Source organism: Lepidothrix coronata, unplaced genomic scaffold, assembly GCF_001604755.1.
Source record: "Lepidothrix coronata isolate B3197 unplaced genomic scaffold, Lepidothrix_coronata-1.0 Scaffold37, whole genome shotgun sequence".
In the NCBI taxonomy this organism is placed as follows: Eukaryota; Metazoa; Chordata; class Aves; order Passeriformes; family Pipridae; genus Lepidothrix; species Lepidothrix coronata.
The window spans coordinates 5,779,953-5,803,111 of record NW_016690217.1 but is presented as its reverse complement, the minus strand read 5'-3'; the positions used below and the strand labels follow the sequence as shown (position 1 = coordinate 5,803,111).

General features: G+C 39.9%; 1 long non-coding RNA gene across 2 annotated transcripts; it reads left to right on the top strand.

Annotated features, from left to right (window-relative positions):
* Positions 1-246: 246 nt before the first annotated feature.
* On the top strand, positions 247-19,688 carry LOC108496146. 2 transcript variants are annotated; one of them, XR_001874340.1, is made up of 4 exons: positions 247-617; positions 7,455-7,554; positions 17,670-17,722; positions 19,483-19,688. It is a non-coding gene; the product is annotated as an uncharacterized LOC108496146 (long non-coding RNA). The 2 variants fall into 2 exon arrangements; XR_001874341.1 differs by lacking the exon at positions 17,670-17,722 and having other exon boundaries at positions 248-617.
* Positions 19,689-23,159: the final 3,471 nt, after the last annotated feature.

Below are 23,159 nucleotides of genomic sequence, written 5' to 3'. Positions count from 1 at the left end.
TATCCCAATTTAGGTCAAGTCTTGTCTAATTTTTTGTCCAGGTGTGAGGGGGGGTACTTTTGAATTAGATGATCAGTGGAGCATAGAGGTGTGAGAAAGAAATTATATTAGGATGTGAAACCAGCCAGAGTATTGTACAATGTAACTTCATGGCACAAGTTAACTGTGAGGTCCATTGTGTTTTTTAGCAAGTCAACTTGATATCCGCTATTATCAGAGCTGAGTTCCTCCTTGGCTTTACTACATACTGTAAGATGGATACAAATACCCTCGAAACACAATGGTAGAGGTCATACATAGGGGTGAGAAAGATGATGATGGGAGGAAGATGATGTGGGCAGGGGTCGCTCGCCCCTTGCCCTACAAGTAGGGCATGCGCAGACTGTTGCCATGAGGTAATGATCAGGCGGTGTTTGGCTGCCACTCAGGCATCACCTTATACTGCGTACTGGCCCTACGTAGTGTAATGTGGAACTGATAAAAATGGGGTGTTGAGACTGCTGAGTTGAGCGATACTCATCCTACCACTGAGACTGTGTTGCTCCGCGGGGACGCCCGTTAAGCATGTGTACTGACCAACTGCTGCAGATCCTGACAGCCCTGGCCTGTCTGTGTGGGTAAGCACAGTTTATTGATAGAAAGCAACGGAGAAAGTAAATGTTTCAATATCCCTTTAGTGTCCCTTTAATTCCCCTTTCATTAGTTAATACTGTATTAAAAGTTGTCCATAGTATTTCCCTTTAATTCCCCTTTTTACTAATTAATATTGTATTAAAAGTTATCTGTAGTATTGCTTTAATATCCTTTTCTGGTATCCCTTTAGTTCCCTTTTTACTAGTTAATACTGTATTAAATGTTGTTCACAGTATTGTTTTAATGCCAACTGATAAAGTAGTTATTCTGTATTCTACCTTTAGCTTTTTGATTCTCTTTGCTAGCTTTTTATTATTCTCACTGCAATAAAAGATTGTTTGTGGTGTTTGAATGTCTGCTGTAGTTGCCTTTATTCCGCACATATATCCTAATGGACTGGTATACCAGGTCTTTCAAGGACTCTCAGTTCTTAAGGGGCTGGTACTACGTAGCTAATATGAGAAGGAAAACAGCAGAAAGCCTATTATAGGAGTATAATAATTTTCATTTCTAGGTAAAATAATCTAAGAAAACAATACTATAATTGCCAGCTATCTCATCCCTTCCTATGTTCACTTATTTACTACCACATAAAGAATATAAACCTGCGTAATTATTGCTGCCTTAAAACTAGCATCCTGCTTTTAACACAGAACTCCCTTGGAAACCTTCCTGACTGGCCTCACCAGTACAATATGGTCTATCTTTCGTCACTGTTAAGTCTTATTAGATTTTTGCGGCTGGATCTTGCAGAGAACAATATTCACAGAATAGTTAGAGTGAACATACAAAAATGTCAAAGGGACCAAAGTAGTCTGAATTTCTTTATAGAGACTCATGTGAGAATATAAACTCAAGAATCAGAAGTATAAAATCTTCTTGTTTTTATAAAATTCGGACTTTTTAGCACATGCTACTTCGGACATTGTAAAATCTACAGAACAAGAAACAGTATATTTTTGTCTTCTTTCAGAAAAGGAAGCTAAAATGGTAATTGAGAAATGTTTGACTCAAACCTAAGTAGAGAAATTGCATTAGACTTATATATCTAGCTACTATTCTTGGCAGCTTTCACTATTGTTGTGGGTTACCATTAAGAAGCAGATGAACTCTCACCAGCTGCTCACTCACCCTGGAGGGACAGGGGAAGAAAATAGAAAAAACAGTAGAAATCAATCTCATGGGTTGGAGATAAAGATAGGAAGATTTTTTTACCTGTTAGCATCATACACAAAACACACTTTACTTGGGAAAATTAACCTAATTTGTTGTCAATTAAAATAGATCCAAGTAGTGAGAAACACAAATAACATGAACATTAAAATGCCTGTCTTTTCTCAGGTGTAGCTTCACTCTTCTATAGTCCCAAGGCAGGGTGAGGGAGTTACGGGCTGTGGTCACTACTCAGCAGTTCCTCTCTGCTGCTTCTTCCTTCTCAGTTTTCCTCTGCTCTGATGTCAGCTGTTCAGAAGCTGCAGGTCCCTCAGAAATACCTCTTTGCTGTGGCATGGGGTCCTCCATAGTCTGCACTGTCTGTGGATATCTGCTCCACTATGGATCTGTGGTGTGGCTATCTGCTTCACCATGGAGCAGCTCCTCCTCCTGGCACCACGGCATGATGCAGCCCCAGCCTCTCCTCACAGAGGTACCTCTTCAGCCCCCCACAGCCAGCACCTGTGCACCTGCCCCTTATGAAGCAGAGATGCCTTGGATCTAATAGCGGGATCTCTTTCCTGAGTTTTTCCTAAGGAATTTTGTTAGCACTCTAGAGTACATTTATGACTTGCCTGCAAATAACCAAGAATAAGAGAATGCTGCAGTATAGATTAACTACTGAAATTGTGTAGAGATGAACAAGAAAAAAGTCATGGGGCCCTGATTTGAAGCCACCGTGTGGGAGTTTAGAAGGATTGTAAGCAGACAAATAAACCTAAAAATTGATGATATTTTGAAATTATTGTCTCTTTCCAGCAGGATAAGGAAGCGGAGGTCTTCATCACCTCTATCCTGGTATTTTAACACTTACCATATCTGCCCCAACGTTTAAACTTTTTGACCTTTATTGATCTAAAACCATCATCAAGGAAAAAGGTTTTGTTTGTTCTTAGCCTCCTAAAGGACAACTGAATACTTAGAGGCATAAATTATTTACCTAATTGTACCTTAACATATTAAAAATACTGTATACACCAGCAGTATCTTGATTACTCTATTTGTCCTGGAAGAAAAAATAAACCAACATAAACCAACTTTCCCTTTCCCCCATGTCAGCTTGAATTACCACATCAATCACAGTTAAGCATAGATTCATACTTGGAAGAGATCAGAAGCAGTCCAGGGAGAGAGGCAGTTGTGTTCTCTTGAGAAGGGATCTATAATATTTGAAACATTTTAAAAGAGTAAAGCATATGAAATGTCTTGCTTCTTGGCTTAGGGAACAATGTGTGGTGTGAGGGATCTCTGGCATTAAGAGCCATCAGTAAACTCTGTTACATGCACTGTGTCACACTTGTTCTCTAGGGCAAACTTCAAGCAGTACTTGTTCTTGTAACCCTTGCCTTTTCTTCAGCTGTGTTATTCACTGAACAGCACTGGCAGAAATCCCAGAGGGGATGGCAATTCTGTTTCTACTGGCTGGTTAAGTTGCCTTTAGTTTATTTGCAGCTACTGGATGTTGGAGAGCAAGGGTAAACACTGATGCAAACAAGTACAGAAATACACTACGGCACTACAAAATTACCACTGGGAAAGCAAGTTTGAAAGTACATGCATGTTACAAGCATAAATAAAATATAATTGTCTTGCAAGTTATTACAGAATTCCAACCAGTGAAGCAAGTATGCACTTATGAACCTTTACTTATGACATACCTAAGAATATGTTGTGTCAGATGTCACTGGTTCAACACTCACCGATCTGCTCCCAGGAGTGGAGCTAATCAGTGACAGAAGAAATCACACATAATAGAGACTGGAGTCGTTCATGCATTCCTGGTCAGGATCTGGTCTCTCTGTGCAGAGAGGCATTGCAGAGAACTTTATTTTGGGTAGATAGGTAAAGAGTTTCCTTTTGTACCTTTCTTATGTGGGAGTAGGGGGCCCCCTGGTGGTCTAGTGGTTAGGATGCGGCACTCTCACCACCACGGCCCGGGTTCGATTCCCAGTCAGGAAACTCCCCCGGGCAGATGGAGCTCGTCAGCCCTGTAAGGCCATCCATCTAAGAGAAGGTCACTCTAAACAAACCTACGTCCTGAGGACCTCACTGCCACCATCTGAGCTTGCTCGGCCCCGGCAGATGAACCTTAGGATTAAAGGGTGGGCTCAGTTCAGCACACGCTGTGTCTTACCTAAAAAATCCACTGCGCAGGCTCGAAGGGTAATGACCTTTCCCAAATCTTCGTTCGCAAAGACTGGCTATGATGTGGGAGTAGGTTGGTCAGTTTTTTTCACTGTTTCTTTGTCCTGCACCCGTCAAGATTTCTTTGTCCTATCTACCACCCCCCATCAAGGAAATCTCTTCTGAACTTATCAGAGATGTCTCAGGATTCCTGCTAGGGAGATACCCTCTTTGTCAGTCTGTTTACCAGGTTCCCTTTGTGCTGGCCCCATCAAATTCACTGATGATAGAGTTTTAAAGGTAGGTAAATGAGCCTGAATATCACTCCTCATTTGCTCAAAATTGAAGCAGTGTTAAAACAACCATTTGCTTAGTCAAAAGTATCAGAAGGCACTGTTCAAAAAAAGTACCACAGAGAATAAATAGAGCTCTTCACCACCCAATAACTTAATTGATCAACCATTTCAATCACGCAAATGATCAGCTGGGTATTAGCAAGCAAAAAAAACCCCCACTAAATAACTGGTAGAATGTGTCACACCTGCCTGTGAGACACAAGACCTAACCCTAACATGTATGTATTGTGGTGTGTAGGACATAAACACTGCATGTGCCACGACATTTTTACAAAAAACAGGGTAAGGCAGTCCTGTAAGACACTGAGCGTCACTGTCTGAAGATGCACGATTGCAGATAACTCACCATAAACCTGTTAAATCACCTAACAAAGTGGTTTTGTATAATCATAGCCCAAATACTCGTCTTTCTTTACATTCAATGACTAACTGTAACTGCATTTACTCTCATCTGAGTCTTAGGTTTAGATATTAGACTACAACACAAGTTTGTGTTGGGATGATACTGTCACTGGACATAGATATATCATGTGGATTAAAGTGGTTTTACCTTTCTGCATATCATGTGTTTCTGCACTGTGCAGAATCATGTGTACTTTTGCACGTGTGATTGTCCTAGAGCTGAGCCCTTCTTTCTCTGGTTATCCAGGCTGTGGAAGAATCAGAGACTCTTAACCACATTCTTACAGAATGAGTGATGTAGGACCAGTGGATTTTATCTGGTCCAATCTTCCTTCTCAAGCAGGGTCGTCTGGAGCCACTTGTCCAGGACCATATCCAGATGGGCTTTGAATATCTCAATGGATAGAAACTACACATCTGGGCAATCTGTGCCTAGTCACCCTCATAGCAAAAAGTGTTTCCTTATAGTCAGCTGGACATGTTCAGCTGGACCTTCTATGGGTCAGTTTGTGCCTGCTGCCTTTCGTTCTGTCATCAGGAACCACTTAAAAGAGCCTGGCTACCTTTTCTTTCCACACTCCCATGAGGTGTTTGGACACAGTAATGAATTGTCCCTGAATCTACTTTTCTCTGTACTGAGCAGTTCCTCTCCTCATGTGAGAGCTGCTCAAATCCTTTAGTGCCTTTAGTGGCACTTTGTGACATTATCTCTACTAGCTCTATATTTTTGTTGTACTGGGGACCCTGGAACAGGACAGTACTCTAGGTGTGGCTTGTCAGTGCTGAACAGAGCATGGTCTCCCTTGACCTGCTAGCAACAGTCCTCCTAAAGTATTCCAGGATACCACTAGCTGTTTTTTTTTTTGTTGTTGTTGTTTGGGTTTTTTTTGGTCACAAGGACACATTATTGGCTTGTGTACAACTTGGTATCCTCCAGTGTTCCCTGGTCCTTTTCTGTCAAGCTTCTTTCCAGTTGGTCAACACCAGGATCTAATTCCAGAGGATTTTTCTCCCTGGATGCAGGACTTGATTTTACCCTTGTTGAATTGTATGAGGCTCTTCTCAGCTCTCTATGTCTCCAGCTTGTCAAGGCCCCTCTGGGGTCATGATGAATATAATCAACAAATTGTCATGTATCAGCTGTTCCCAGCTTTGTGTCATCAACAAACTTGCTAAAGGGTACACTCTGGCTGTTCACATGATGTCCATTCAACCTCATTGTCTGCTTCTTTGTCAGGATCTTATGGGACACAGTGTTGAAAGCCTTGCTGAAGAAAACAAACAACATCCAACATTCTCTCTCTGCCTACAAACCCAGTCATTTATTCATAGAATGGTATCAGGTTGGTCAAGGGTGACATCCCCTTTGTGTGCTTAGATCTTCTTAACTGAGATATGCCAAGCAGAGAAGAACCCAGTCATGAGCATAACACTTTTAATTTTATTTTTTGTGAAAAGGTAGGCTGAAATCTAGAAATTTTATCTTTAAAAAAAAAAATCAGCATATTCTTCACTTTCAGTTCAATTCCCTAATTTCTGTTCATCAGGATGAGCATACCCTCATCTGACATATAGTGGCAGGCCAGTGCAGCATCTGGACTGTATATCAACAGAGAATTTACAGCAGTTTTATTGGAATTATTATAATCCACCTCATAGCATATCTACAAAAACTTTTAAATTTAGCTTAATCTGTTTGTTAAGAATACTCTTGTCTTTGATTACTTGATATTTTGTCATTATTACCTTAATAGTTTTCAAAAAACTATCCCTAAATCATGTTTTTCTGATAATAATTTTCTAATATCACTGTCAGTAAATTGCCTTGCTTTCATCATTTTCACTTCTTACTTCATTCTTCTTTAATTTCATTATTTCATCATTGTCACCAAGCAGGTTTACCTTACTTATCAGCCCCTTTCTTCTCATCTCAGCTCAGCAGGTTTACGCATGACACAATCTAAGCTCTAGTATAAATGTCTTCTTTTACCTCTGTAATTCTGCAGAAACAACTTGCATCATAGAAATGATGATATTTGTGAGAGACAGAGAGTGTCATATTGCTAGAACTTGAGTCAGTCAAAATATATTAGCTGTTTCTTAGAAGAAAGGTCCAGTTTGTCGGAATAGTCTCCTTGCAAGCACTATGTGTGGAGAAGTCTGCTAACCCCAACTCACATGTAAATCCTGCAAAACTCAAAGTATTTGGATACTGCATTGTTTTGTTAGACAATCACTGTTTATAGGGGCCTCTGGTGGTCTAGTGGTTAGGGTGCAGGACTCTCACCGCTGCGACCCGGGTTCGATTCCCGGCCCGGGCAGATGGAGCTCGTCAGCCCTGTGTGGCAATCCATCTAAGAGAAGGTCACTCTAAACAAACCTACGTTCTGAGGACCTCACTGCCACTGTCCAAGCTTGCTCGGCCCTCTAAACAAACCTACGTTCTGAGGACCTCACTGCCACTGTCCAAGCGTGCTTGGCCCCGGCAGATGAACCTCAGGATTAAAGGGTGGGCTCAGTTCAGNAACCTCAGGATTAAAGGGTGGGCTCAGTTCAGCGCACGCTGTGTCTCACCTAAAAAATCCACTGCGCAGGCTCGAAGGGCTAATGACCTTTCCCAAATCTTCGCTCCCGAAGACTGGCCATTATTGTAGACAAAGCCCTACTATTAATTTATTAATTTATTTCCGTTATATATTATAGTGACCCTCGACATGATACTGCAAGCGACCACCAGGCGACGGTGGTGGTGATGGAGCTTGGCGTAGCTGAGAGCAGCGGGGACGCTGCTTGGTCTGGACCTGAGAGCTATTGACATCTGGAAAAGGTGAGCTGCCAAGAAAAGGGACTGTGATAATGGGGAATCAGATTTCTAAAGAGGAAAAGTTGGTGCTATCCTCCTGGAAGCATCTTTTAAAGCGTAAAGGTGTAACCGTTGAAGATTATGCTTTGCAACATTTGCTACTATGGTGCCGAAAGCAAGGCTTTGAAGCTAACACATAGGTTGCATTTAGTGTAAAGACTTGGGACAAGGTGGGGGATAAACTGTGGAAAGAGATCTGTAAGGGTGCTAAGGATGTAGAAGGTTTGCCTACCACCTGTCATTTATTGGTTAAGACTTTGAAAGACTGGCTTAATGAACAAGTTTTGGAAGGCCTTCAGTTGCCTGAAACGGAGCCTGTGTCAGATACAGAAGGATTCGCAGGGGAGGAGGGAGCTTCAGCCACTTCATCACGGCCGCCTGCTACCTCTCCCTCTGATGATGAATTGAGTTCTTTAGCAGATAAAATGAAAACAGTGTGGTGTCTGGATCCACCTTCTAAAAAATCTACCAAGGGTCTGGCTCCAAAAGCCCCGAAAGGTCCGAAGGTTCACTATCCTTCACCCCACAAACTAGTTCAGACTCCTTGTAAATACAAATCCCCTACTGCTATAGTCCCTCGCCATTATAAGACAACTATGGAACTTTCAGAGGAATTTAAAGCTAAGCAAAGGCTTGTGTCCTCTGTTCCTTTGCCGGAGGAGGAGGAGGATGAGGACACTGATGAAAACAACGAGGATGACATACCTAATAAAGGCTTGTATCAATCCGCATCAGGCCCCCCAGCAAATGATGTAGACATGGAGGATGTTGAAAATGCTTCCGTCCGTAGTCGAGCCTCTCAACCCATACTTGGGGGGTCCCAGTGCCATAAGACACAAACACTGACTGATCTGTGGACTTTGCCACCAGTAACTGTCACAGTGGTGCCGTGTCATCCTAGGTGATTTTGGGAGAGCGTGCGTGTACAAGCTGCAGAACAGGGGGATTGGGAGCTGTTAGAAAAGGTTGGGCACCTCTCAAAAACTGTGGACGAAGGTATATTTGCTCCAGGAGTAGAACCAGGGGTAGAAGCTTACCCTGTGTTGAAAGCTGCCTCTAATTCCGGCAAGCAGTATAGTCATGATGTATTCGCTTGGAAGGTTGTTCAGGATTTACAGATGTATGCCTCAAAATTTCCTTTCCTTTACCATGTCTTTTACTGTTAAACTGTGTGAATTCAACTGAAATTCTGATTTCTATGGATAGTTTCACTCAAAATACTGTCCTTACATTCTATTTAAAAACATTATTTTCTTTTGTGAAGAAATTATTAGAAGTACTAAACTTTTTTTTTTTTGGTGCCAACTGATTTTTAAATTAAGCAGTGTTGCCATTTGGTTTTCTACCTTAAGTAATCTGATAGATAAGAATGATCTACAGAGTAACTGTGGAATTGGGCTGCAAGTTTTACTGCAACTGTGAAGTTGCTGTAGCTCCCATGACATTGCCTTTAGGACAGGAATGGACTAGGATTTTATAGAGCAGGATGATCTTTTGTATTCCCAGCGGCTGAACATAATTGAAGTGCAATTCACCTTAATGCAGCAAAGCGGGAAACCCAGGTTTTCAGTTTGAAAAGCCACGCAATAAGTAGCATGTTCAGGTCTTAAGCTCTTTTTTGTCACCACACTCTGGAAAATTGGTCTGCCCCAGTAGGGGAAGTTTACCACAAGTATGATGGAAAAGAAGGCCAGGTGGGATCTGCCTTTAGATGCAGAATAGCAGTGCTAATATCTTCTGTTCTGGGTTCTTTTCCACATGCTCTCCTCTTATACACATTAGATATTTGAACTTGGAAAAATCATTGCAGAACTGATCACCACGCATAATACTCTCAAAGATTATCTTTTCAGAAAAAAACTGGTGCTAACCACCTCTCTAAAACAGCTTAACAGTGAACTGCTACGTGAAAGAGCTTTTTCAATTGTGTACCGAATGAAGGAGAGTCAACCCTATGCTTTCCACTTTCCTAGAGAAGCCACAAAGCTTCATGCCAGTGTGGAGAAGCATGGGATACTTTTCATTCACCTGTGCTGCTGCTGCTTGCAAAAGCTGTGTTATTCATAGTGTCAGAAGGGAGGCAAAGAGACTTAGAACAGTATAATAAGAGCATGCATCTGAGGTAAGGCAGATGAAATAAAACTGTTTCGCTTGGATAATTTCAGAAAAGACACAGAGATGGTGAGTGTTGGAATCACAGTCTCAGTCAGTTTAATAGATTGCCCTGGCAACAGATTCAAAGTTGAGATTCTGCTTCTGTTTTACAGGGAACATGTATACATCAAGCCATTTTAAAGGGAAAGCGTTCTTTTTGTTCAGGTCCTTGAAACTGGAGTAGTAGTGCTTACACTCAGGGTGGTCTGAGCATGCTGGATCCCCTGAATGATTGGGGGGACTCTATCCCCAGATCTTTGCCCAAACTTCACATTTGGCATGGAAGTTTTTCCTTTTGTCCAAAACATTCCCAATTTGTACCACTAGGCAACTAGTGTGGACAAAGCTTAAGCTCACTTCTTTAAGCCTTTAAAGCAAATTGACTGGGGGGAAGCCAAAGGGATTGTCCTAGACCCTCAAACACTCCATCTTATGTGCAGTAGCATCCCTGCACACGCACGCCTGCTGTGCTCATTTCAATGATCAGGGAGGCTGCTTCTCATAGTAGGTGGCCTCTGGAGGTTACAGTTGGCAAAAATGGCACTGAATGTGGCATATCTTAAGCATTTCATTGGACCTAGTTGCAAACATCTACAAGTATTTCTCCTTTTGTGCAATAAGTTACAATCTGAAGTCCAAGAAGTAGCTGTTTCCCCTGTTTTATACTTCCCAGCAATTTCCACAGGGGCAGGACTGAGCCCTTTTCTCAAGAGGAAGATGAACTATTGACTGATTTCTGGGGGGGAGAATAATTACTGCTCATCTAACTGTCCCTAGTTAAACTGAATTCATGAGAAGAAAAGGCTAATGAGGAAAGGAAATTGTAGGATTGTGACAGGTAATAAACAGCCACTAATAACTAAAAGGCAAAAAGTGCTTAACACTATATTTTGTGGCAGTTGTATTTAATGAAATAAAATGAAGTGATAATAAAATTTCATTGAAAGTTTTGGTGCTTTAAATCTTTCCAGAATTTGGAATTTACAGTACGTGCACAGACTTAATCCATCAAGACACAGATTTACATTTTTATATTGTGGCAAAATGACCCCTTCCGTCCTAGTTCATAATCATATTTCTTGATGATACCCAAAATCATATTGTAATTTTTTTGGTTGCCCTGTGTGTCAATTAATGATTTCAATGAAACATCAGTTAAGATCCCAAAGTCTTTCCTGGAATGTGACTGTCCATTGCAAATTCCATACCATATAAACATGTTTTTATTCCCCCTAGCTGAATTGTCAGTTCTTAGTTCATCAAACCCTTACTGAGTTTTGTGACTGAGAGTTTCATTCACAAAAACTGTAGAGTTTTTGGGTAGCACTGAATATTCAAAAAAGCTTCATCTGCAAGTTTGCAAATTTCAGTGTTGGCTCTCTTCCCTGAATCACCAGTGCAGATGTTGAACAAAGTTAGTCTTAACACTGATCCACTGAGTATTTTGGAGTACTGCTAAGCTTTCTTTTTCCTGAAAACCTTCCAGGTCCTGCTCTTTGCTTCCTTATCTTTAAAGAACTTTCAGTTCCTTAAATGACATTTCCTCCAGTCTTATCTCAAGTTTCTTTAGTGACTTTTAATTTGGAACACTTTTGAAAATCTGAGTGTAGTTCTTCTCTATGTTCAATGACATGTTCAATGTAGATACACCCATCTTACAAAGGTTGAAAGGTAGACTTGCTGGTTTGTAACTACCATGATCCCTTTTAAGGCCACTTCTGTGACAGGGAGTTTTCTGTTACGTATTTGCAGATGTTGTTATAAACTAACTCTGATATCTTCAAATTTATCTAAAATATTTCATAAAGATTGATATAGTCAGATCCGTAAGTTCCAAATTATTATGCAGTATTATATATTCCCTGGGGGATCCAAACAGACAATTAAACTTAGTGTTTATGTTTCAGTGTGAAATCTTGACATGGTACTACAGATTATGACATTTTCTAGATTAAAGTTTATCTGGGGGTTGAAAACTAGTGTCAGAAAACACTATACAATTTCAGTTGTTGTTAAAGAATATGTCATGGACTTGTGCTTTTTCCATGTAAAAGGCAGCTGCGAACACAACAAAGTAGTCCCTGAGACATATTTAAACTGAATTGCCTTTTAATGTATTCTACACTCTTTACAACTTTTACACTTCTACAACATATTACTTAAAGTAACAATTATCAAATTATTTTGGTTGTTTCTGCACATAATGTAACAATGAAAAGGAAACTATTTACACATAAACTCAAAAAATATGCTTGTTTTAAATGAAAAGAGAGAGAAGTGAATTTGATTTTTATTTGGATACAATTGCAGGAAGAAAATTAATTCTTGCCTAATACCACAACAGCAGTTAGGAGGGAAAGAATTAGTTAAGTGAAACAATAAATGATATCTCAGTGGGGTGTAACAGAAGGCAGTGCATCAAATGAGGAACTTAAAGGAGCCTTACAACATAAGCTTCCCTTATACATGAGAAACCAGAATTCAGACTGCAAAAAATCTTTTATGTTGAAGTCAACAGAACCTGACTTCAGCATTTAAGCTGAAAGCTGGACTGAAAGTGTTTCTTGTCTGTCTGATGTTATCAATCTTTGGTTGAAAAAAAAATCAGTAATTCATGTCACAGAAAGCACATCTTGAGCTTCCAAGTGCTGGACATTACAATGTGTTCCAATTTTGAATGTAGAAAGATAATCAACTTATGACATTACAGGAATTCCTCTTTATTTGTGAGATCTTAGGGATTTTCACTTTTCAACATTATCTGTTGCTTTTAAATCTTCTGAAATCATTATTCTCATTGAGGATCCTGGGATTCATGAAAAACAGAGAATTCAGTCTTACGTACTAAGGGTTGTCTGACACTGCTGTTGTGATTGGTACCTCTTAAATCTCAGTTTGGGAGTTGCCAGGAAAATGCTATGCATCAACTTCAAAATAACTCAGGAAATTCTTGTGTCTGTAAGGGCTTTTAATTTCCCTTTGTCCAGTTTTAGAAATCTGACAATGTTCCAGTTTGGAACTTATTGTTTCCCAAGTAAATTTCTGCAGTTTACATAGCCACATGACTGAGCTGATAATTTAGATGCAGAGAAAGCTGCACCTTTAGGTGTTGCTAATGACTTATTCAGATTTGTTGGAGATAGCAACAAAAAACTACTGTATTGCATACTGTTGAAAGTCAGCTTTTTGCAAATCTTTGACTGCTTTTGTGTCCTGGGGCTTGTCACTAAGGTCAGAGAATGCATAGGTGTTTGTGAGGGTATGATGTTATCATTATCAACTGAGATACTTTCTAATCCAGTGTATGACATCTTAAAATTGAGAAAACCAAAATAAAATTGAAGTAAAAACTGTCCCCATACTGAAATTTTATAATCTTGCCAGACTATGCCAATGAGATTTAACAGAATGAAGAAAATATATAAATATTTGAACGTACGTCAGCAGGAACAACTATTGAAACTATACATTATTTATTTCTGTGTTTTACTGTGCTTTTTCAATATGCCATCCTTTTCAAGTCTACTTCAGATAACTAAGTAAAAATACACCTGGCAGGAGTATTTAAGCTATTGACTGTAATGCACACGGCACATTAAGCATGAACTAGATAGTAAATTATAGCTCCAAATACTTGGAAAAACAAAGATAACTGTGACGAAATTGCTTTTGAAGTCTCATTGAGTTCAGTGTATTGCAGTTACTCTGTCAGTCAGTCTGTGGGCAGTGCTCTGTCTGAAAACTACTGCATCAAATTCATTTTCCCAGACTGCAGGAACATAATAAAATACACAGCATATTACTCGTAAGTGCATTAGTGATGGACCTCCAACTTCTAAACCTGTTAAGCTGGAGTTTTCCTCTTACCTGGTAGCACAACTAATAGCAAAAATGATTTAGCCATATGCCATGAATACCAACTAGAATCAGCCTCAGACCAAAATTCCTAAGTTTTGCCTTGCATGTTTTGAAGTATATATTCTTTCTCATTTTTCTTTTCCTATTTCAATGCTCCTTTTCTTTGTATCTCAGTGATTTGTGTTCAGAAAGAGGCTTCACTGACTGCCTACCTAGACGCTATTTTTGCTTTGAGCCGATCAATACAGTGGATGTTCAGTAAAACAATCAAATATATTTTTAATTATAAGCCTTTAATTCACTCCTAATCAGAAGATAAATTATGGTTTCTTGAGATTTCATTTTGATCAGAGAACACCTAGTACATGACCGGTATGCACAACAACTGTAAAATCTTCACGGTTGACAATGCTTTGTACAGATTATTTTGAAGGATATTTGTAGATGTAACTTTTACCTAATGTTGTAGCACTGTCAGGGTATCACAACGCTCTGGGTATGGGATTCGTGATTTAGAATCAGAAGTCTGTTGTGGAAGGCTACACTTGTAAAGAGTTGAATTAGTTCCTCTCCTGCCCTTCTACATGCTTACAATAACTCCAGCAACTTTCTAAACTGTATTAGAAAACTTCCCAGGAAAGTAGAAACTGTGGAAATCAATATCTACTCAATATCTACCCCTTTCCATCACATATTCATTGGTCTACAGCCAACAACAGTGAATTGTGCTGCATTGTCAATGTTTTCTAGGTTTGTTTTGTTGTTTGTTTTTTGAAATTCTGAGTGGGTTTTTATAGAATCTCAGAGCAGATTATGTCTATACACATTTTATTTGGCTTCTAAAGAAGTGTCTCTTTTATCTTTTCCTAATTTAACATTACTTGCAAGAGGTGTAATAACTCCAGCTGTTTTATAAAAGGGAAATTACATATCACATATCCTTTGACAATGATAAGTCAAAGAAAAGAAGCAAATTGTGTGTCATATATTTATCAAATTAAAAAGTAGAGCATCAGGATGGGACTGATGTGAAATAGATAATGCTACCCCTTCAAGAGTTGTCCTGCACATAAGAACAATGGCAACTGTACAGTACAATTAATTTTCATTCTTAATTCACTGGAGAATAGCAATAGTATTTTTTTTTTTTTTTGTTTTTTAATTAATTTTCATTCTTAATTCACTGGAGAATAGCAATAGTATTTTTTTTTTTTTTGCTATGCTGTCATTATGTTGCAATTCTTTATTATAAAGATGACCTTTTAGAGTCCTGGGTATTGACACACAGGCAGCTATGTAAGCATCTCTGCAAAATTCCTCACAGATTTAAGGCTGTGAACAAGAGTTTTTGGACAAGCTCCATGATACCTCGGACAGTGGCAGAAAACAATTACAGTATCCCTCCTATTCCAAGACCTTTTTCCAGCAGGGCCTTAAATTTATTCCACATTGTGACTATATCCTAGGCGATCTAGGTTACAGAAAGGAACACTACTAAGATTTCTGCTATGGCTGCTTCTGTGCAGTAGTAAGTCCAGTGATGTGCAACTGCTGCCTTTTTAAAAACATGAGTCTGTGTGCAGTGAAATCAGGAAATGAACAGGAGCACGAGGATGTTATTCAGTCCACATGCCTTCTGGGAGTCAACAATGGCCACCATTGTCATTAATGTTGCTTGCAAGGAAATTTTTTCATATATAAATTCCAGACCACAATATGCAATTGCAAAAATGTTCCCGAACATCAGCTAGGATTGATGGTCTTCTTCAGATGCCACATCAGTTTGAAAACCTTAAATCCTCCACAATAGACTTGGGCTACTTGTCAGCAAAGGTAACTGTCTGCAGGGAAATAGGGATCTTTCTAACCTCTGGAGAAACTATTCTCTTCATTTTCCTTTAAACTGCGCTTTTCTATAACTTTCTTCCATGTTTTTGTTGGTGACATTAAAATGAAAGTTTACTTTCTTGAAGGCAAGAGATCTTGCAATTTTGGGAAAAGCTGCTTGAACTTATATAACTTTATAATGAATAAGAGTTAAAAAGTAGTTAAAAAACTTATAAATTAGTTAAAATATCTTTATCCTGTTGAAGCCAAGTTGAATCCAAGATTTCCTTTAATTTCATTAGGGACTCATTCAGGATGACGCAGAATAAAATTTGAACTAAATCTAAACATTGCTGGTGTGTGTACATTCACCTAGCCTTTTTTTAAAATTAGAATCTCATTACACAACTTTTCCTTAAAAATATTAAACTACTACTTGTCTGTAGTTGAGTGTTCTTAAAACTAGAACCTAAATCTCATTTTTATACTTACATATATAGATGTATGTATGTATCGTGCATCATAGATCCAACACTCTACTTTATGTTACTATTGAAAACAAACTTATTCTAAATCACTTATGCAGCAAATACCATCTGCCTCTTGATATGAAGGCACTGAATTATGTTTGAAAGAAACACATTAGATCCGTCCCATACCATGACCTCAACCTCTCCTCATACTTCCTCCCGTCAGGGCTCTTCACCATCTTCGATGCCCTCTTTTGGATGCTCTCTAATGGCTTAATATCTTTCCTATATTGCAGTGTCCAAAACTGCTCACAATATTCACGGTGAGGCCACTCCAGTGCAGAGCAGAGCGGGACAATCACCTCCTTCATCTGGCTGGTGATGCTGTGCCTGATGTCCCCCCACCAGGACACAGATGGCCCTCCTGGCTGCCAGGGCGACTCATATCCAACTTGCATTGTCCCTGTTCTCTTTACTGTTGAAATCACTTCTTGAAGGTGTCAGTCTCTTTGCTCTTGTGGTATTCTGGAGAGAAGGGTGAGTGTGTGTTATAGGTTTGAAAAAGAGATGTTGGAATTTTTTCCCAGTGTCGGTTGCCCCCCCCATCCGTTTCTCCGGGATGGGGGAGGCAGAAGGGGGACGGAGCGGGTCCGCACACACGGGGCAGCGTGGGGGCGGGGGGGAGGTTCCCTTTAAAAGCCGGCCAGCGAGACACCTCGGAAACGCCTTTGGCTGGAGGACTTGTTTGCCGTCCGACAGAGGGAGAGCCACTCTTGGTTTTTCGGCTGCCCCCTCCTCTTTCCTCCTGAGGAGAAGTTTTTTGTTTTTTCTTTCTCCTTTTTTTTCCCTCGCCGGACACCGTGTGGAGAACGACTGGGAGAGAGACCGATTATCTCGGAGCGAGGTGTTCTGCCCTGGACTGTGACAAATTTCCTGCGGCGACTGCCTGAGTACCGCACCGTAGCCCTGTGCCTGAGGGAAAAAGGGACTCTTTCCTGGCTGGCTGCGACGTCACTGGCTGCTCAGGTGGCTGCCGGGGACAGTTCGCTCTCAGCCCCCCCTCTTTTGCTGCGGGCTTCTTCCCCCACTGGGGAATTAGGACTTTGTTTAGTTTCTTTTGAAAGTTTTGGTTGCGCCATTATTGTTTATTTGGGTTTGTTTCTAAAGAGCCCTTATCTTCCTTTTCCACACTGTCACCTGAAGCCTTTTAATTTCAAAGTTGTAATCTTGTTAAACTAAGACAATGTGTCATCATATCCCTGTCATCATATCACAGTTATCATATTAGTATGGCCAGTCTTTGCAAGCGAAGATTTGGGAAAGGTCTTTACCCTTCGAGCCTGCACAATGGATTTTTTTAGGTGAGACACAGTGTGCGCTGAACTGAGCCCACCCTTTAATCCTAAGGTTCATCTGCCGGGGCCGAGCAAGCTTGGACAGTGGCAGCGAGGTCCTCAGGACGTAGGTTTGTTTAGAGTGACCTTCTCTTAGATGGATTGCCTTACAGGGCTGACGAGCTCCATCTGCCCAGGGGAGTTTCCCTGACCGGGAATCGAACCCGGGCCGCAGCGGTGAGAGTGCTGCATCCTAACCACTAGATCACCAGGGGTCCCCATAGTTATCATATAACTGTGATTTTATATCTCAAGTAGAACAGGATAAAAATACAGACTTTGGGATCTGATATTAAGCGGAAGAGGAGGAACAGATTTTAGTTACTGATGTTTATGGTCTTGAAAGACTTTAAATATGCTTTTTTTTGCTGTTCAGGGATTCAGAAGGAAGGGTGTCATTATTTGGGCTGGATGAATTCTCAAATCATGGTAAGGAAACTCATGTTTCTTTAAGAGTCTTTTGGTTGTCTTTTGTTATAGATTCACGAATAGGCTGAGCAGTTGTATTTGGAACTAAAATTAGACTTCCACCAGTGGAAAAGCAACTGGCTGACAAGGCAGTGATCATCTTAATCCTGGGCCTCTCACTTCAGTGACTTCCTAAAATGAAGGTCCAGGAAGGTTGCATGACACTTGAATGTAATCTGGTTTGATGAAATCTGATGACAGTCAAATTATCATGTTGTTCCAATTTAGGCAGGTGAAGAAAATTAAGGTCTTTCTTCTTTTGACTTCGCTTTGAATGACTTTTGCCAACACACAAGGTATTAATGTTGGAAGTGTGGAACTTCAGAGTGGATGAATTAGAGCTCACACAAAAGTAAGACACAATTTAATAAGTTTGTCAAGGACAAAAAGAACAAAAGAGAAGGCAGACTGTAATGCTACCAAGTAATTGTCTAAGAAACCTCAAGTTCTCAGATCTTTCAGAGAGACTGGTGTTAGAGACACTTCTTTTAACTTTGCAGCATCTGCAGTATGAATTAGTCCTACGAATAAATAATTAATACAATAGCTTTAGCGAGAATGCATGATCAACTGTGACTGGTGAACTCTTCCTCAATTATTAGGAGAGAGACAACTGCATGTTCATAATTTTCAGTTTAATTTTCAATTAAATCTGTAGCCTTTGATGACTTAATAGATGTTATGAGATGTTTTGAGACATCTGTTTGATAACAATTTTCAATAAATGTTTCACACAATTATAACAAACAACCTGCTTCGGAATGTTGTACAAGCCTGGAGGAGTCAGAGGGTTGACTCAATCCCTCCATCAAGGCAATTATATTGAGAACATATCTATAAAAGGAAGAAAAGAAGTTCTGTATACTTTATAAGAAAGTGTATTTCAAAAATTTTTAATTTTATGGGTGTTTAGCATGGATTCTCCTGGTACTATTACTGATCTGAGATGAACTGGAAACAGATGCACTGAAAGGTTAGCTGTGAGCAGTACAAACGAATGCAGCGTTTCACTGAGCTAACTGGAAAGGCTTGGTTCTGGTGCAGTGTGGTTTATTGCTACAGTGATGCATAATTCGACTAGGAAAAGACAGAGATGATATGTCTGCTTATAAATGTCTACGCAATGTAGAAAACACATGACCTTTAGCACTTTCTTAGTCCATGTTATAAGCAGCTCAGAATGCATATGTTATATATCATAGAGTAACTGGCAACTGTTTGGGAACTTTCATAAGTGGTAGAATATTCTTGACATTTTAGAGAAATACTGCTGCCTACTGTCCTATCTTAGGATGCCTGTGGAAGTATCTGCAATCTAGGACAAAACTTCACTTTCAAGAATCAGGAAAGACTGGATCAATGGTTTAATATTTGTGCTTGCCCTAGTGTTATAGGTTAGAAATCCAGGAGAATTTTTCTTCCCCCTGCCCCCACTGTAGGAAAGACGGAGTTTGAATGGAAAGAGAGGCGATTAGCGTTACAAAGGGTCTAGCCAGCCAAGCTGCATTCCTAACGAATGGCCCATCAGAGGCTGGGAGAAGGTAGAGAGGAGTTTTTGGGGGGTTGCTGGCACTCCTCAGAGGGGAGAGATCAGACTGCGGAGTTCTCTCTCTGGGACAGAGATGGGGGCCTTGCGTGTGTGCATTTGGAGAGGAGGCCTGGAGGCTGGGCTTTCTGGCTTCCCGCCCTGGTCAGCCCTGACTGCTGGCCTTGACTTGCAGGCAGGCTGTCTTTGTCTCCGGCCCGGACCTGCTGCGTTCTCATCGGAGAGTTTTTGTGCTCACTGGGAGAAGAAAGGAGGAGTCTTAGGACACCGTCATCTGAGGACAACAGTGAGTTCCGTGGGGGTGAACTGTTTTCCTTTCCCCCTTCTCCCATTGGGGAAGGGTCCCCATTCTCTTTTCGGCTTCTCCCGCGACCCGAGACCACCCCCCAGACCCCTCCCGTGTGGTACCGCCAGAGCCCGACAGCGCCCCCTGCAGGCCAACACCGAGCACTGCAGGCTCTGCACCTCCAGTGACCCAACATCGCCCCCTGCCGGCCGTGATTGGAACTGCGCTAAGGACAGAGAAGTGTTCAGACTTTTTCTTTTGTTTGAAGGGAACTTCTGGGTACAGGACTATTGTCTAGTTTTTTTGTGTTCTGTTACTGTTCTTGCCAACATATATATATCTTTTAATAAAGGGTTGTTTTTTTTCTTCTGTTTTTTTCCACATTTCCTTGATTAAAGCCCCTTAATTTTGAATTTACAATTGCTGAGAGAGAGGAGTTTGGTTTGTCTCATAACTCATCTTCTTTAGCAAACATTCCAGTCTCTTCAAACTGAGACACCTAGCCATATTGCTTTTTGTTGTACAGTAGGATAAAATCAGTTACTAAAGACAAAGCTTTCATGTAGTTGTATGTTTCATGCACTTTTATCAGCAATGTTTCTATGTAGTTTTTTATAATAGATATCATTAGTATGAGAGTTTGTAATGAAATATTGCTATGTGCTCTGTATTTTTGTGGTTACAAAATGTTTCAATAGCACATAAATAGCCAGTGATACCAAGCACATCATCTTAGAGGCCTTGCTAAACATTTATCAGACCTATTTGACTTGAAAGGAATGTTCACCCCTTTGAGTCTGCCAATAAAGAGATAACCGAACAGACATAGATTTTAACACAAGGTGAGTTAGAATCCCCTCATCACCTGTAGTTGATACTCTTTAGCTGGCATGAATCTTTGATAAAGCAAGTACAAAGCAGACGCATCACAGAAAATTCAGGGAGAAATACTTCAGGCAGAGGTTTTACATATCAGTTCATTATTTCTGTGAAACTGGGAATTATACTCTACCAAAAGACAAAGATTAATACAGTACTGCAGAGAAGCTTCAAACCAAATGACAAACCTGGATGGACCTTCATCTAGATTGCTGTGTGCCTGGCCTTCAAGTTCCAGAGCCTTATACCTATTGTATAAGGACACCTGAGCAGGTGATTAGGCTGGGAAGAGATTCGTCTGGCACCTGGAATATAGATCTAGTTCCATTGCTCCCCATGGGTGTCCTTCTGCCTGGTGCTGAGGCAGTAGGAGATACGGGATGACAGAAGAGATGGCTTATCAATCCTTACCCTTTTATTATTGCCAAAGTTCACTTTCAACATGCAAACATATTAAAGACATATTGAGGCTGCTAAACTACTGTGATGGAAAGCAATGGTAGCTGCCAAAGTCAAATAAATGCTTTTGCTATGCTTGAATGAATATAGCTTTTATTCAAGAAGTGAAATCATAGTTTGTTTATTGAATTCATAAATAGTTGATGTGTAAAGGAAAGAAAATGATTTGGACTGTTGCAGCTAACATTTTATTATCATGTGCAGAGGAGACATGAACAGAAGAGTCAGGAAGTTTTAAAAGAAAACTTTTTTTACTTAGAAATATTAAAAGGAGCAGGACTACTTTCCCCCGGTCCTGCTGCAGGATTCATTCTAGGTCTTTTTTCAATCCATGCTAGCAGAAATTATAACACTGACTCTTTAAAAAAGACATATTTTTCCTGAATTGTTTGCTTATAGGTATGTTAATAAAAACAGTATTAGCAGCTCCCACTCCATTCAGGTTTTTTCTCCAAGATATTTGAGCTGTTATAAGCATGCCAGTTCTCTATTTTTTCACAGAATCTGCAATAAAACCAAGGTAAAGCTATGTTAGCTGTTTTTCGCTATACTTTAATAAAGGAATCAAATCCTTTGAACATTTTCTGCTCACTGGAAGATCATAGCTAATACTCAGTTTTTATAGTGAGCAATGTGATAAATTCAGTCCTTGCTACTTATAACAATAGAGGTGGTGTAAAATTTCTCTTATACTCACAACAAAATGCTTCAGTACATTTGATTTTGTACACAATCTATTCTTTGCAAAAAGTTCAGGGATATGTCCAGATCTTTTAAAAATCATTTTAATAATTGGGAATGTCATCACTGATTCAAGGAACTGAATTAAAATAGTACTTAAGTATTATTCAAACATGTTTCAAGCTAGACAGATAGGTTAGATCCCTCTTCTTTGAAGATATATAGATAAAAATCTCACTTCCTTCAATTCTGCAAGGCACTTTGAGTAAATGGACTATAAGGTCATCAGCAAAAAGTTCCCGGTCTGCAGTTTTTAATTTTTCTTTCACATCCAGTGAAGTCTTCTTGATTTCCATTTTCTAGATATCAAGCGAAGTCCACAAACAGTTTATGCTGCTACATATCACTACTACCTTCATGGCAGGCTGAAATTTTTTATGGGCCTCTCTGTCATGGTTTGATCTTTTGCTCACAGCACCAGCAACAGCAGTGTGAAAAAGAAAGACTGAAGAAAATATGTGGAAAATTTGCCACCAGTAGGAGATGAGTCAGTTATAGAATTTAATATAAACTCTGGACTACCTGGTTTACCTGTTCATCATCTCTCATATTTACTCAAAATGTTGATAGGGTCAGAGTTCTATTCTCTTTATCTTGACTTGACAATTCTGATTGTTCCCTCAGTGCTCTTCTGGGAATTTTTTCCAAACTTCCACCATCTTCACATTTCTGCACATTGTGAGAAAACGGGGATACTCTCTAACAGAACAACAGTGAAGAGTCCAAGCAAGATTTATATCCTGACAAGCAAGTTTCTATCAGCTCAGTTTGCCTTGATTCTTAGAATTATGATTAAGAGAAGCAGCCTGACTCACTAAAAAATTGCAGTTGCCTAAACTCAGAAAATCCATCAGCAGAGCTCGTCAGCCACGTGGTAACTTCCAGAATACCAGTACTAGCCATGAATTCATAACAACCTTGACATTTTCAAGCAACTAAATAACTGGAGGAAATGTTTCATAGTCTCTCTGCTTGCTATTTGTCACAGGGAGAACTGAAGCTTTTGACAAAGTTTATTAAAGAAACCCTCCCACTGAGTCATGAGGTGCAGAAGAGACCCCCTTGCTTTCTAAAGTCCTTCTCAGAGAGAACCCAAAGTGCATCTGGATCCAGTTTTAACCCCATACTTAGTCCAGTGTTTATGATGAAAGAACTGTAGAGGTGTAGTTGAGCCTTTATATGATTTCATCCCACAGGATTAAGAGTGAAAACCCAAATATATTTATAGGAAAAAAGTAAATTATTGATTTAATTTGATTGTGAAAATGATCAGACTAAAAAACTTTAATCAAAATAATTTACACTAGGTGGTATACATAGTTATAACTACTAGTATGGTATACTGTTTATTAAATTAATGATTTAAAATCTAGAAAAATAATTATTAAGTAGAGATTTATGTTACTAACCCATACCAATGACCATGGGCAAATATCTTTCACTCAGCCTCAAGGGCTAACCTTGAGGGGCATCTTCACTCTAGTGAG